The 17,576-nt window shown below is 40.2% G+C and overlaps 1 non-coding gene across 1 annotated transcript; it reads right to left on the bottom strand.

Moving 5' to 3' along the window:
* Window positions 1-12,528: 12,528 nt before the first annotated feature.
* On the bottom strand, window positions 12,529-12,635 carry LOC141639869 (small nucleolar RNA R71). The gene has a single exon (XR_012542730.1). It is a non-coding gene; the product is annotated as a small nucleolar RNA R71 (small nucleolar RNA).
* Window positions 12,636-17,576: the final 4,941 nt, after the last annotated feature.

Genomic DNA, 17,576 nt, shown 5'->3' with positions numbered 1-17,576 from the left:
TAGCTGCTGCCCGGGTGTCTTTGAAGGAAGACGCACGGATTGTGGTGCTGGGGACGGCCGGATTCAGGACAATCCGCACGGATTGCTCCTTAGTCTTGCTTCTTCTTCTTTTTCTTCCCTTTTCTTCGTAAAATCCTTAGGGATTCCCTTGGGGATGCAAGGATCTTTCCTCAACATTGCTCATCTACTAAATTATGTATAAAGGCCTTCTAATCTTGTCTCTCCTTGATGCTTGGTCATTGAATTCAATCAATTTAGTCTCATTTTGCCATGAAAATGCAAGGTTTGCACTCCTTTCCTACCAAGGACACAAAACCTCAAAGAATATGCAAAACAAAGAACTAAAGACAATAAATGACCCAAATATGCACTAAAAAGCATGAGAACAAGGCTAATTCGGGGGCTAAATATGCGCTAATTATTGTCACACCAACAGTCGTCCTCCCATATGGTATATATGATCTGTTTTCTTGAGCTTTTTGGAAATGGATTCACAGATCATAGTAAGTTTCGATATGAATCGGCTTATATATTTGCCTAGAAATCCTCTAACCTCCTTCTCCGTTTGGGGTTGTGGCATTTCGATTAAAGCTTTGATCTTGGATGGATCAATTTCTATTCCCCTCTGGCTGACAAGATATCCCGGAAGCTTGCCTGACGTTACTCCAAATGCACATTTGTGAGGATTGAGCCTCATGTTGTACTTGCGCAGTCTAAGGAAGAATTTGCGAAGACTATCGATATGCCTCTTCCTATCTTTGGATTTGACAATCATATCATCCACATATACTTCTACTTCTTTATGCATCATGTCATGTAACAAGGTGGTCGCAGTTCGTTGATATGTACCCCCAGCATTGATTAGCCCGAATGGCATAACAGTATAACAATATGTGCCCCACTGAGTGACGAAGGCTGTTTTATGCATATCTTCTATGCCCATTTTGATCTGATTATACCATGCATACCCGTCCATGAAAGATAACAACGCATGATTTGTTGTATTATCTACCAATATGTCGATGTGTGGTAGAGGGAAGTCGTCCTTTGGAGTCGCTTTGTTTAAGTCTCTGAAATCAACACAAACCCGGATTCGCCCATCCTTTTTGGGTATGGGGACTATGTGAGCCACCCAGTCTGAATACTCGGAAACTTTGATGAACCCGGCTTTGAATTGCTTATTGACTTGTTCTATAATCTTAAGAGCCCACTCGGTCCTCATCCGACGAAGCTTCTATTTTACAGGTTTGAAACTTGGTTTTATTGGAATTCGATGCTCTGCAATATCCCTGTCGATCCCTGGCATGTCCTTGTAAGACCAAGCGAAAACGTCCTTGAACTCGTGTAGGATGTTGATGAAACTGGCCCTTTCGGTTGGGTTTAAGGTTGTCCCTATCCTAAGTTCTTGGGGGTTTTAGTTCGGTTCCTACGTTGATGGGTTCGGTGTTCTCTATAACTGGTGCCCCTTCCCCCTCTTGTAGTATCTCTTTAACTGTGTAAGAATGTAATTCGACTGAGTCTGGGTTAGGATCGTCCTCATTATCATCGTAAATAGAATTGCATTCAGAAAACACAAGGAGTAAGCAGAATCTAATTTATTCATATTAAATTTTGCAAAAAGCTAATATAAAAAAGCCATCTGTTCAGTAGTCAGTGGCGGTAAAGGGACAGCTGCTGGGATATTTCCTAAGCTTTTGTTACTATGCGACGCTATGCTAGGAGAAACAAGAGGATGGGGAGTGACGACAGAAGAAGACTCTCTAGCGACTTCTCTAGACTCAGACAATGATTCCGACTCCGACTCCGACTCTGACTCGAATTCGTTAGCTTCAGGTTCTCCTTTAAACATCTCTCCTTCTCCATTAGTGACCTTGAAAAGCCTTCCTTGGTTATTAGTCCACTTTATCGACTTTCTCCATCCTTTCTACTGATTCGAGCTGGTTTCGGTAATTAGCGCTGTCGGGTTGAAATGGTCATCCTGAAGTATCCTGGTAATGATCCCATCCTGCGTTGCTCTGACGAATCGGTCTTCTTCAAATAGAAGGCTAAAAGCTTATTCATCTAAACAAGGTGTTTGACAAGTTTTGACGGTAGGAACCGTTTCTGAAGGGATGAAGTAGCAATCGTGGAAAACCTCGATTCCAGCTAGTTGTATTCCTTTATAATGCCAAGGTTCGGGAAACCCGTGAAAGTATTCGTGACTCCCTTCTCTAACGAAGTATCCATTTAAGGTAGGGAGATAGGATCGCATTTGGATTCCTTAGTTTTTACGGTTTTGAAACTTAGTAAGCATTTCTAAGCATTTCTAACGGTATCCTTTGAGAGTTTCCTTCTTTGTAAGATGCAAAGGTATTCTTCTTGGTGTGATTTAATGGCATTCCTCGGAAGTATCCCTGGAACTTGAGTATGTGGTTGACCACCAAATTGGAGTATGGGTTAAAGTATAGCGGGGCCAGTTCGCTCTCTACAAGATTTATGCTCTGAAATCCCCCAAGCTCGAATAATGGATATGTGACTACTTGATTGCTTGACATTTTCTCTATCACAGCCTTGATAGGTGATGAAGTGATTGTTACTACTTTGCCATCTAGAGGAATTTTGATTTTATGGTGCAAGGTGGATGTTACCGCTTTGGAAGCGTGAATCCAAGGCCTTCCCAGAAGTATATTGAAGGATGCCTCGATGTCCACTATTTGAAAATTAACCTTTCGCTCGATTGGCCCTGTGGCTATAGTGAGGTTAATTAGCCCTACTACTTTACGTCGTGTTCTATCGTATGCTCGAACACCTTGGTTGGTAGGAGTCCAGCCTGATTCTTTCATGCCTAACTTATACGCTGTCTTCAGTGGTATGACGTTGATTGCAGAGCCATCATCCACCAAAGTCATTGGTACGTTCTTCTTTAAGCATGTGACTGTAATGTATAGAGCGAGGTTATGACTGGCACCGAAAGGAGGCAAATCCTCATCTGAAAAAGTAACTGGGTTACTTAGCTTAATTAAGTCTTAGAAGACTAGGTTGACTACGTCGTCAGGCGTAGCCAATGCTTGCAGTAAAGCTTGGCAATGGGGAAATGAACTCGCGACTAATTGTCAGACTGAAAGATCAGCCTTTGTCTTCTGCAGTTGTTTCAGTAGATGGTCAGTAGAGGTGTCTTCGCCATCATTTGGTGTGATGACGTTAGTGTTAGTAACTGGACCATTGACGGTAGGACCGTTCTGAGAGACATTTTGATATGGACGCCCTGAGCGAGTAAGGTGGTCTATATCTTGATCTTCGCTAGCCTTGACTATATCCTCACTGACCTTGACTAGATAGTGTTTTGTGAGGTATTCGTCTTCATAGTCATCTGCCCATATTCCGTTGACGATACTGAGCTCTCTCAACCTGATGATTTCATCTTCTAGACTGATTATTTGCTCGACTAGATTGTCAACTACTGCGATTAGCTCTTGCATCGTAGAATCTTGAGATAGAATTTGAGCTCGTGGCGCCTTTTCCTTAGGTATGGTGCTTGGATTGCGTAGGGATGCCACTACAGCCTCTAATTCTGAAACTTTCCTACTCACACTCTTTGCCCATGCGATAAAATCGGCAATGGTAGGAGAAATGGTGGAATAACTCCATTCCTTTTCTAGTGCATGAATCTCATCCTCGACTGGAGTAATGAGGTGTGGACAATCCAAGGTGGATTCTTCATTTGTGATCATCAGAACTCCAAGAGGATTCTGAGTATTGTTAGGCTTGCCTCCGGGAGGTATGGGTAAACGACCATCTTAGATCATATCCTGAAGGATATGTTTCAGTTTAAAACACTTCTCCGTATCATGTCCCTTGCCTCTATGATATTCACAGTATGCATTCTCATCCCAGAACTTAGACTTCTTCTCTGGGTCAGGCGTAGGTCCTATGGGCTGGAGCTTACCTTGTTTCATCAACCTTTTCAGAGCGTTGGAATATGAATCACCAATGTTCGTGAACTTCCTTTGCGGGTTATTCTTCTTAGCAGATTCAACAAGATTAACCTCATCAATCTTGCTAGTAGAGCCATAAGAACGACTCGTTGCACCCTGATATCCACGACCTACCGTTTTGGACAAGAGTCCTTTACGGATGTCGTCTTCAATTCTCGTTCCTAGCACAGTCAGGTCTTTGAAAGACTTTATGTTTTGGTACCTCAAATGGATTGCATAAATAGGTCTCAAATTATCCACGAACTTTTCCACAAGAGTAGCTTCGTCTGGGCATTCAACAAGTTGTGTGCTAGTCTTTCTCCACCTACTTAGGAAGTCGGTGAAGCCTTCTTTCTCGTTTTGGGTAAGAACCTCTAGAGTGCGCATATTGACTTGGATTTCAGCATTATCTGCGTATTGTTTAGTGAACTCAATTGCGCCATCGTCCCAAGTGGCAATTTTCTTGTGCTGCAACGAGTAGAACCATTGCTTTGAAATAGTGTCGAGAAATGAAGGAAAGATCCTTAGGAATATCTCGGGTTTGATGCCTTTGATTGACATATAATCTTTGAAGGCACGAATGTGGTTCAAAGGGTTTTCATTCCCCTTGAACTTTGGGATGTCAGTCATGTTGAAGTTGGTTGGCAATTGAGCATTCACCGCCTCATACATGCGATTATTCTCCCTGTAGATGTCATCTCCCTTAAGGTATATTAGTTGCTCCTCCAAGTATTGGAGTCGCTTTTCAGCTTCAATAGGACCTAGTGGGGGGTTGACTTCTTATTGTCCAACAAAGGGAGAAGGCCTAGTTTCTACAGCGACAATTCGGCTCTCAATGGCATTGAGGCGAGCATAAGCTTGGTCTTGGCTTGTTTGGAGATGGATGAGCGCAGCTAGGATTAGATCATTACCATTTTCGGGTTGTTAGGGTTGACCATTAATGCTTGCGTGACTAGTTCCAGGCATCTTGGAAACTGGAAAAGAGATAGACGACGAATCAAAACACGATCGACCATTTTAGCACAGTTACTAAAAAAAGACTCGGCTTGTGAAGTGGGAGTGTGCCACTGTGTTAAGTGAGGTTTGAAAATGACAAATTTTGAAATATTTTTCCTAGACAACTGTAGTGTAGTTGTAGGAGTGCTGACTCAAGGTGAGGTCTTAAAATGGGTTTTGAGGCCCGAATTTTGACTGGACATTTGGACAGAGTTTCGACTCATTTTGCGCTATTTTAGGCCACTTTTGAAAGTATTTACATTTTTAAAAGGGATTTTGTTTTATAGAAATTTCGTCATGGTTTTGTTTACAAAATGGTGATCACGTATATGATATAAACATTCATACAGGCATTATAACGATATGCTGAGTGCATTTAAAGGGTTTGGGCTTAAAAGGTGGGTTGCCATACCAAGCAGTCAAACCCTGGTCTGTGGAGAGGTCCGTGCCAAATAAGAGTAAGGTCGGTTCCTAGTCCATTTCCTCGAGTAGTGAAAGCCCTTTATACAAACAAGAGTATGTACCACGGTATGGTTGACGTCAATTGCTATCTATACTTAGGCCCAGATAAGAATTTGGACCGTCCAGACGGGACGATTGGTCGAATGGGTTGGGTTGGGCCTAGGAAGGCCGAATAAAATGACTTAAGAAGGTCGAGTAAGGAAAATCGACAACTGTCTCGTATAAAATATTCCCTAACCTTGTTCAAGTTTCACCCTGGGTAACACGTAAGTGTATATTCCCCAGCGGAGTAGCCAAACTGTGGACATGGGCCACCCGCGGCGCTCGCGGAAGCGCTTTGAATAAGCGTGCATTTGTGGAGTCGCCACCAATTTTTATGGGAAATTGAAACCGTTCGAATACCTCGTGTCATGTAAAGACACAAAGTAGTGACATGAACACTAAGAACTCGTTACCCTTAGCATTCTATGTCTAGAATGACTCTCGTGGATGCCAATGAACACGGATGTTCACAGAGATCTGGAGTAAGGGGTGAGGGTACGTATTAGGAAGCTCTTTTACTGAACACCTAATCCTGTCCGCCTCGATATCGGCCTCTACTAATGATTAGGGAAATCGTTCGTATTTGATATGTTATCGATTGTATGCATGCAATGCAACATCCAACGTTTTAAACATAACATGTGAGATTAGACTATTTCGGTGAACAAATAGTTTAGACAATTAATCATGTCGAATAGGGATTTAGGATTGATTACATGTGAAGAACAAGTAAATAAACCATACAAAATAAATAAATACGATAAATAAATAACGATAATTAAAATTATAATGAATTACAATGAATAATTGACTTACGTCAAAAATACACTCAAGATGGAAATATGAAGAAAAGGGAGAAAAATAAAAGATTAGAAATTAAAGTGACAAAGTAGGTCAGATTAAGGGTGATATTATCATAGTAGTTAATTAATTACGTAATTAAAGATTAGGTCAAAGCGAGAACGGAAGTTCAGGGACAGAACTCATCTCAGAATAGGCGCAGCATCTACTGCGTCCCGTAGAGGAGGCGCAGCTGTTCCTGCGTCTGTTCTTGGGCTGAGCTCTGGCTGTGAAGTTAGAACCGCGGGTAGTTAGCGTTCTTTGGTATGTTTTACGATTGATTATCGACATTAAACTCAAGTAAAAGTGATTTAACATATTTATTACATATGGAACCGTCATAAAAGTGACCAACACGAATCAAAACGATTTGAAATGGGTTAAAAACGAATTAAGAACAAATTAGGTTTATTTACGATGGAGGAACGAACTTTGAAAGAATTGATAAACTGAAAATAAACAATGGAAAATATGTACAAAAGAGGAATTCCAGAGACTTGACATGGACAAATCGAGCCTCTAAAATCCGAGTTTGATTTAATGACGAAAACCCGCAAATATCGAGTTATAAGAGAATTAAGGCGAGAATAAAGCGTGATAATTGAAACGAGAACATTAAAACATGGTTTATGTACTGAAGAAAGAAAGAAAATAAGGAAATAAAATGAAAGGAAAAAAAACCACAGAGACCCGAGGAAGAAGAAGAAGAAGAGCAGGAGTAGCGGCAGCCTCTGGAAGAGGCGCAGCAGGTGCTGCGACTCTTTGAAGAGGCGCAGCTGTTGCTGCGTTTATTCTCGACGTCTGGTAACTGCTGTTTCGTAAAAACAGTTTTGAAAAGAGGTTTTTATATTCGGTTTTGAATGTATTTTTGACGTGAATATTACATTAATTGAATACAAAAATAAAATACAATAAAAAGCCGGGATTTAGACCCTCAGACTTACATGTTTGACGAAACGAAATTAACTAAGTTAACGTTTAGTGATTGCTCGACTCGAATGTATTTAGAAAGTGCCCTCGTTGGAGGATTTTAGATTAATTGATTGATTGATGTGTAGTGGTCAAATTAGTTGGTCATGCAACGTGACTGGGACTCGGAATGATCTGAGCTTACATGGTCGATTGATCAAGCACATAGGCATCGAAAGCTTAGAGAATGGTCTAGAATGCAAAGGAGAAGAGAAGGGCGGACACTCGCGTGAAAAATATGGAGACCGAAGGTCTCTATTTATACTAAACAATGTGAAGCGTTTTGGAATGACTCAAACTTTGGAAAGAAATCACGGAAATATTCTATGAACAGCGAAAACAGGCTAGAAAAGAGGCGAAGCAGCTGCTGCGGTCCTTCAAAGAGGCACAACACCTGCTGCGTCATTTCCCCAGAGGTTTCCTCCTGCGGAAGAAATATTTCCGCGTTTCTATTATGGAATTGCGGTAGATCTCTACTTCTTTATTCCGTAAAATATGATTTATGGATGATATTTTACCAAAAGATATAAAATTCAATTATGGAATAAATATCCGGAATATTCTAGAACATTCCGACTCGGCATTTTAAACGGTTTCTTAGAAAATGAAGCGGTTTTTTACCCAGACTCCAAATGAACTCTAATTACTGTCAAAACGACCGTATCGGTGCATAGATGACGACCAAGGGGTAGACACAAGTATTTGAGCTATCACCTGACGATAAACTTACGGACTGTCATAAATCATTCCGTGTACCAAACATGCGGCCCAATCATCACTGGGTGGTTAGCGGAAGGTGTAAAAATGAGGTATCTACAATAACCCATTTTCAAACCTTTTAAAAAAAAAAAGACCATTTGTAAACCAAATAATGCCGAATTTTCCGATTTTCAAATCTCAACTTTCCAAAACAAAAACTTTTTCAAAAATCCATTTTGTAAATTAAATGATGTTCAATTTTATGTAAATGTAAAATCCATTTCCTTTCAAAAGTCACTTTTTGTAAAATTCCATTTTCAAAATTCAAGTCAATTTTAAATTCCCATAAATAAAATCCTTTGTAAATTTCGCAAAAAAAAAAAAAATCTAAAAAGTCTAAAAAACCAAAAAGTGTTTTAAATCAGAATATTTTCAAACCATGTAAATGTAAATATGTAAATTAAATTGGGCTAAGTCAGAGTCAAAATTCAAACAGGCTATATCCTAGTCGGAATTCTGTCGAGTTATAAACCCATCTTCCCTTACATTTTGGGTCTCTCAAATTCAAGTCAAATCCAAAGGCGTCACGCCGTTATTTCGGACCCCCTACCCCAATTCAGTTAGGATCTGAACATTTCCAACACCTCGAGTCACACGTGCCCGAGTCGTACACAAAAGACTTAATGAGGCTCACCTTTCAACGCCTTACAAACCGGTAACAGCCCATGACGTGCTTTAGCTCGCGCCGGAGTTCCGTGAGAGAAGTGTCGCGGGTGGCTGTGTCCACAAATAGACATGGTTACTAATTCAAACAACAATTTAAATGTAAATAAGCAACAAGAATTGAAATTAGGAAAGGAATTATTTTAAAAGTTTCAAACTTTGGATTTTTTAAAAAGAAAATTTCTTAAAGTTTTAAATTACAACCCAAATACTAAATGTAAACAACCCAACTAAAGTAGAACTAAACTAATTTGTGAGTAATTAATGCTTAATTAAGAAAAGATTAGTACTTAATTAAGAAAAGTTTAACATTTAAAAGAAAATAATTCTAGATCTAAGGTAGTGTCTCTACAAAAGATTAACATGGGGGTATATATAGTCTCCCCACAAATTAGGTCTAAAAACAGAGGAGAAGGTAAAAAATGTGGAGAAGGGGTATCGGCCGGTGGACCGGCCTCCGGTCACACGACATGTTGGGAGCCCGCTGGAACTTTTTTTCTTGAAAATTTGGCTTTGGAATGCGAGGAGGGATGTAGGCCAGTGGACAGGAGGCCGATCTAGGACAGGCTCAGATCCCTTTTTCCTTGACCTAAGTTGAGGAGGGATTTGAGCCGGTGGACATGTGGTCGGTCTAGGACAGGCTCAGTTCCACTGTAACATTTCTTGCCAAATCAACCTTGACTTAAGTTAAGGACGGATATGGGCCGGTGGACAGGCGGTCGGTCTAGGACAGGCTCAAAGTCCTTATTTGCCTTATCTTCCTTTCTTCATGCTTCCTAACTTCAATTCCCACTTTGCTCATGTTGCTTCTCCTCCTTATTCATCCAACATCTACAATTCAAAGTCGATGGAGGTAAAATTCGACAAATAGACAAAATGACGAGTAAAGCGGTCTACAAACAAAATGCATGAAGATAAAAGGATAATCGACACCAAAAAAGGGCACATCAGTTGCGTTTGTTGAAGTTTTTACGTATTCTTGTTTTTATTGTTGAACATTTTATGTTAGACTTTTTATGGTATTTTTTTTTGACTTTTTATCTTAAGAAAAAAAAAAGGACGATTAGAACGATTTATAGCATTCTTAACAAATAAAAAATAAAAAAGGTCCAAATAAATAACGTGATACAATAATCAAATCTTCGCTAATTAAATAAATATTACATCATCTTCTCTTAGATATGGATTTTTGAACCTTTCCCGACCAATGCATGTAACTTACAAGCACATAAGAGCTTATAGGTCGTCGAAATAATGTAACCACAATAGTCATCCAAGTAATAACCCATGTTAGTCCCCCGAACATATTCCACTTCCATTGCTTCAAGAGCGGTCGCAGACACTCTTCCACTGAACATTGAAAATATATTCTTATAATTGATGTGACCAATATTTGAGCATATTTAGTCCCCGAATTAGCCTCGTTCCTATGATTTTTAGTGCATATTTGGGTCATTTACTATCTTTAGTCCTTTGTTTTGCATATTCTTTGAGGTTGTGTTCCCTTGGTAGGAGAGGAGTGCATACCTTGCATTTTCATGGCAAAATAGAGCTAAATTGATCGAATCTAATGATCAAGCATCAAAGTGAAGACAAGACTAGAAGGCCTTTGTAAATAATGAAATAGATGGGCAGTGATGAAGAAGATCCTTGCATCTGCGACAAGATCCCGGAGGATTATTGGAAGAAGAAAAGAAGGAAAGAAGAAAAAGCTCACTGGACTGGAATCCGCTCGTCCCACCTGCCTGGCCGCTCGTCCAAGAGCTCCACAATCCGAGCGTCCCACCTACCAAGCCGCTCGTCCACCACCTGCACAATCCGCTCATCCTGACCTTTTGGATGCTCGGATTGTTCTCCAGTGCAGCCCGACTTCTTCTTGTTCTACTCGGGATACGCATATTTTCGAAAGACTAGCAAAAAGGAGACTCGCATCTTTCTTCGAGAGGTGCATTTCCTCAACTTTTCCTAAGGACTTCATCGTCATTTAAGCCCTTAGTAACCCTAATTTGTGCACCTAATCCCCATTATAAATACCCCATTATACTAATTAGATTATCATGTTCTTCTTATCAATTTTTAGTGTAGTCTATATTATTCTAATCTCTCTTTAATCTTGTAATCAACTTTTAATCAAGTGTTAATACAAATCTCATTTCCTTAATTTCTCTATTGTTCATCCTTTATTTTGGGTAATTGAAGATTATTGGGTTTATTTGGAGGATTGACAACCTTCCAATCATTCATCAAGTACTTCTATTATTCTTTGCTTATTATTTTGGAATCATCATTAGGTATAATTCTCTTAATCCCTTTTTAATTATTGTTAATCATCTTTACTTATTCATCATGTTTTGCTTTGTTGATATGATTGACAACCCTGTTAACATGTTAAACTTGATAATGAGTGAGTAGTTCCTTTAACTAGGGTTAATGGGGAATTAGGGGAAACCAACATGGGGGATGATTCATGCTTAATCTAATATGTTCACATAATTTATTTGCTTGCTTGTTGTGATCTCAACTTATGCACATGTTATGTTTGATGAAATGCGAGCCTATGAATCCTTGCTTTTTTTACCCATCACTTACTTTTTCAATGAGACTTGTAAGACATAAACCAACTCGAGTCTCATTAGACCATGCATATAGTTGAGTAGGGAGGATTAAGTCGACTTGTAGGTGTTGTACAATCTAATCGATTCGTCTCCGGGACCCAAACCTTCCTAGGATTATAAGATATAAACCAACTCGATCCTATCACAAGAATAATTGTTTGCTTATAATTTGAGAATATGTTTGTATGATCAATTCCTATGAATCCCCTATGAACCCATGACACCCTAGTGCTTTTAATCAATTGTTTACACCTCTTTTTAATCATCTTGCTTGTTTACTTTTATTGTTATTTAGTTTAGTGATCTTCTTATCTCAACCCAAATTGTGACACCCATAGATACTACTACTTGCAATCGAAAATCCTACACAAATACCCGTCCCTTGGGATCCGACCTTTACTTTCCTCTTTACTAATAGTAGAGTTGTTTGTGAAGATTATAAATATTGTTTTGGTCTAGGTACTCCTAACGACAAGTAACCGAAATCTAAGCTAAGAAAGCGACCGACCAAAAATGGCGCCGTTGCCGGGGACGGTGTTAACTTGATTTGATTTTCTTTGATTGTTATTAGTTGTGTCTTTCTTTGCCTTGTGGAAGTAAAACTCCTCAAGGTTTGTTCTAATTGTTTTCGAGTTGTTTGATATTTTGCATGTCTAGAAGATCACAAGGTAACTTGTTACCCATTGATCGCGAAATTGAAAGAACTTTGACAACCAATAGAAGACTTGTTAGAAATACTTTGAGAGGTATTGGTGAGGTTGTAGATATTCAACCAAATACTCTTGAGTTCATCAACCCTTTTGCAAGAGAAGGTGAGGAGAACCCAACACAAAATCAACCACGCAATCAACCCACAGTGCGTAAGTTTTCATCATATTCCGTACCAACCGAGGAGAACCTACCCAATGGTACTCCCATACCACAACACTTAACCGGAAATTTTATTGCAAAATCTGCATTTATCCAATTAGTCGAAAGAAGCCAATTTGGGGGGGATGCCTAGTGAAGACCCTCATTCTCACATGGAGACTTTTTGTGACTATTGTGATGCGATTTCACAAACTGGAGTGACTCAAGACCGAATTCGATGAGTCTTATTTCCTTTTTCTCTAATTGGTACCGCGAAACAATGGTTAAAGAGCCTTGATAAGGCTACTCTTGGAATTGACTCTTGGAAGAAGTTGGCTCTAGCTTTCTACAAAAAGTTATACCCTCCGGAAAAGACTAACATGCTAAGAGCCCAAATCACGGGTTTTAAGCAAAGGGACGAAGAATCTTTGTATGAAGCTTGGGAGCGATTCAAAGGAACTTGTCGCTCATGTCCTCATCATGGACTTAGCGAGTGGTTCTTAGTACAACAATTTTGGAATGGTCTTTATGAAGACTCCCGAAACATTCTCAACATGGGATCAAACGGTATGTTCACCGAAGTTGACGATAATCAAACTTGGAACAAGATTGAGGAAATGGCGGTCCATAATTCACAATATAGTAGACCTCGCAAGGCTATTAGAGGAGGAAAGCATGAAGTGGACTCTATTACTCAATTGGGTGCTCAACTTAGTGCACATATTGATACCATCTACTTGAAGTTTGAAAAGGCTATGGCTAAGCTTGAAAAAGCCTCAAAATCACCAAATCAACATGTTAATGCCATGGTAGCATCTTCATCAATCCCAAGTGGAGTATGTGAGAATTGTGGAACTTTGGGACATGACCAAAGTGAATGTAGGGGAACAAGTGAGCAAATGAATGCTTTTCAAGCATACAAAAGTGGTACCCCTTATTCCAACTATTACAATGAAAACACCAAATTCCATCCAAATCTCTCATACAAAAGCCAAAATGTTCAGAACCCTCAACCAACATACACCCCACCTCCAATGAGATACCAAAATCAAAGACCCTTTTACAACCAAAACCAAGGTTACCAAAATCAAACTCCATACAATCAACAAAATGACCAAGGTATTGATGTTCAAAAAGCGGTCCTCCAAATGCAAAAGAATCAACAAGAATTTTTCACTCAAATGCAAAAAGATAGCCAAGCAACATACATCACCATCAACAACATCCTAGCCCACACAAAAATGTTGGAAACTCAAATGACCCAACTAGCATCTTCAAGCTCTCAAAGACAAAAGAGGCAATTACCACCTCAAAGTAATCCTCCAAGACATGAAACGGTTAGTGCCATCCACTTGAGGAGTGGTACAAGATATGAAGGGCCAAAGAAGCAAGTTGAGGATGAAGTTGTTGAGGCTAGTGACAAGGAAAGAGTTGTGCAAAACTCTAGGGAAGAAGAACCCACCAATCAAGAAGTTTCAAAGAAAAATGAAGAAAAGGCCAAAGAGAAGGAGCCCATTGTGATTAGACTTCCATTCCCGAGTCGTCAAGCTAAGCCTAAGTTTGATGACCAACTTGGAAAATTCATGGAAATTGTGAAGAATTTAGAAGTCTCGATTCCTTTCACGGAATTGATCAATCACATTCCGGCCTATGCAAACTACATGAAGGACATCCTTACAAAGAAGAAATCAATCCGGAAGCTTGAGACTATTGCCTTCACTAAGGTGAGTAGTGCCATCCTTCAAGGGAGTTCACCTCCAAAGCTCAAGGATCCGGGAAGCTTCTCCATTCCATGCACTATTGGTGACACTGCAATCAACAAAGCTTTATGTGACCTTGAGGCAAGTGTTAGTGTCATGCCATATTCGGTTAACAAGAGGCTAGGAATGGGAGAACTCAAATGCACCAACATCACGCTTCAAATGGCGGATAGATTGACAAAGACACCTTTAGGGGTATGGGAAGATGTTCCCGTGAGAATTGGAAAATTCTTCATCCGGGTGGATTTCGTTATTGTTGACATGGAAGAAGACTCCAACATTCCTATTATCTTAGGAAGACCTTTCTTGCACACCACGGGAGCGGTGATCGATGTGAAGCATGGAGAGATCACCCTTGAAGTGGGAGATGAAACCATCACTTTCAATCTTGACAAGACCATGAGAGCTACCCGATTGCATGAGCCATGTTTTATGGTTGATCACTATAGCCAGAAGGATGATAGGAAGAAGTTGGAATTTCAATGGAGAAAGAAGGCGGATAATGCCCCATCAAAAGAGCAAGGAAATTGCAACAATGAGAGCTTGAAAAGCTCACCCATGACAAGTGAAGAAGAAGGCCTCATTGGCCAAGACAAGAAAGAAGGAGAGTTGTCTTTATCAACTCAAGACTTTTTTAGTGAGCAAGTAGACGAAGTATGCGGTCTTTGGGATGATGAGTTTGAAGGGATATTCAGTCCCTATATTGGTAATGCTATGACCCAAGACAATCATGGAGAACAACAAGTGCAAATATCTATTGAGGATCTTTATCATGATAATGAGCAAGCTTTCGACTACTTTTTCAAGGTGCTGAGTAACATCAACAACACCTTGAACATGCCCCCTTGACATCTCACATTGGATGAGAGTTTGGTGGAGTCCTCCCTAAACCACCATTTGTAAATATTCTAACTCCCTAACTTGCATTTCAATTATTCTATTGCATTTTTGTCATTTTTGGATTTACATTTTTGTGCCTTGATCAAGATATTCATCATTTTGAGAGAAGTGAGGGAAGGACTTATGAATTTATTGATGTGTAGTGCTTTGACCTAGTGTGGGGATATCAATTGCCTAGGCTATTCATGCCTTTGTAGTGCCCCTACAATGAAGAACGCGAGAATTGAAGAATGAAATGACACGGGTTACGAAGCACCCACGGATGGACCTGAATCCGTGTGGTCAAGGAAGAATCCGAGCAGCCTGAGGGTTAATCCGCTCGTCCTGAAGAAACACGAGCGTCCAAGCCATCAGACGCTCGTCTGGTGAAGCTGCAGAAATTAAAATTTGGGTCTGACTGTCGAGCGTCCCAGCCAGAAAGACGCTCGTCTCAGTCTGGATGGTCGTCCATCAAGAAAGACGCTCGTCTTTTTGCTGCCAAATTCTGGGATTTCTCCCTGGAAAGGAATCCGAGCGTCCTAAGCAGAAGACGCTCGTCTCAGCTCAAGGAATCCGCTCGTCTTTCCTGCGGTCCGCTCGTCCAGTGGCGTCTTTTTCTGAACCATTTTTTGAAGAATTCGAGCGTCCCGACCCCTGGTCCGCTCCTCTCCCTCTGCAGATTCAAAACTAACGGGTCTTTTTAAACCCTCCTCTCCCATTCATTCTCATTTCTTCAAAATACAAACACTACCCAAAACCCCAAAACTCTCATCCTCTCCATCAACAAAAACAAATTCCCTCAACCGAATTCAACCAAATCAAATCCAAACTTCCTCACAACAAAAATTAATCACTCCTTTTGCAACAACAAGTGATTCAAACACCAAAATCTTCAAGTTTTGAGTCGATTTTTAGGCTACAAAGCAACATTCATTCATCCTAAATCGATTTGAGCATTACTAGAAATTGAGGATTTCAGTCTTTCATTGGTGAAATTAAGCAAAGGAGAATGGCAAGAACAAAAGGTGGAAACAAGGCACCCTAAAAGAAGACACTTTCCAAAAGACAATTAGCTCTTCAAGCAAAACAAGTATCAAAGGCATTGGTAGTCCATGAGGTAAGGTTGGAGGTTCAAGAACAAAATCCCCCTATGGAAGCTACTACTTCAACTCCAGTCATTGAACAATTACCCGATTATCCGGAGGTAATTTTCACTTCCGACTCCCATAGGGAGAAATTCATTCTCTTTGCTAAGAAAACCATCATGCCTACTAAGTTTATTTGTGAAGATGCATTGTCAAAGTTGGGTGTCCTTGAACAAACTAAGACCTTTTTCGAGTCTATGGGGTTAAGTAAATTGTTTACAATGCAAGAATTGAAATACCCCTCCCTTACCTTGGAATTTTTGAGTTCTTTGAAAGTCACAAGGGTGGAGACTCGAACCGTCATTGAGTTTCGTCTTGAAAATGTTGATAGATGCTTATCTTATGACGAATTGGGTAAGATATTTGGCCTTAGAGATATTGCGAAATTTACAAAGATTCCTACCAAGTATGACCCCGCTCCTCTTTGGATGGCAATTTCCGGAAGGAAATTCACACGTTTTCATGATTGTCGTGCTCTCTTAGTCCACCATCCGGGCATTAGAGTATGGCATAAGGTCATTGGGAATACTTTGATAGCTAGAAATGGCACAAATCATCTTACCAAACTCGATTTTATTCTTCTTGAATCGACTTTGAACATTAGGAGAGAATTTACCAAGCCATACAATGCTCTACGACTTTTGGTTGATCGATGGCTTAATGTTGATTGTGGCAAAGAAGGCACGGCCTTTATTGCCAATGGAGGACTAGTCACCTATTTGGCTAAGCATTTTAGCCGGGATTTCAACAAGAATAACACTTATGCACCGGTAAAAGGTGGCCATCGTATCGATTTGCCTACCATGATTCTAAAGTTTAAGTGGGTCAAGAACGATACTCTTGACAACAAGTTTGGGTGGTTGACAAATGAAGCTAGATCCTTCACTTTGCCTAGCAAAATTTGCCGATTGAATGTTCACCGACCGAACTACCTTCTCCCACTCTCCGAAGAGACCGAGTACATCATTCAACACTAAGGGGACGAAATTGCCGAGCCCTCCTCCTCCATTATCACCCCACCTTACCCATTTGAGTACCACGAGTTTAACCCCAAAGATGTCAAGGCGGGAAATGATTACTTGACTCTACTCATGAGGGAAATCCATAAACAAGCTTATAATGATAGATTTGATGCTTATAAGGCCCAATATCCGCCCCTCCTACATCTAGCTAGGCAAGGACTTCTTGATCCATCTTGTCCTTTGCCTAGTTGGGCGGATAGGGAAGTATTCTTTCCTAGCACTTCTAGTGGTGGTAGACCGGGTGGAGAGGAAATGGTTGTTGATGAGAATGGTGACCAAGAAGGAGGAGAAGAAGAAGTTCAAGAAGAAGAGGAAAGTGAGGAAGAACAAGGAAGTGAAAGTGAGAGTGGACATGATTCCACATCTATGGAGGTTGATGATGCCTTAAGCGAGGAAGATGATGATAATGATGATACGATGGGTGAGGACTAGCAAACTTTTGGAGGCTCCAACATTCTTACACCTCCCTTATGGTTTGTCTACTTCTTTTGTTTTTATTTTATCTTGATCATTTTGAGGAGTCCTAGCAACATTAGAGGACTAACACCTTGGCATTATTAAGGTGTTCATTTTTATTGTTCCCGACTTGAAAAATCCAAAATGACAATTTTTAGTTTCATGC

The sequence above is a fragment of the Silene latifolia genome, unplaced genomic scaffold, assembly GCF_048544455.1.
Source record: "Silene latifolia isolate original U9 population unplaced genomic scaffold, ASM4854445v1 scaffold_57, whole genome shotgun sequence".
NCBI lineage: Eukaryota > Viridiplantae > Streptophyta > Magnoliopsida > Caryophyllales > Caryophyllaceae > Silene > Silene latifolia.
This window is presented reverse-complemented; position numbering and strand designations above follow the sequence as displayed.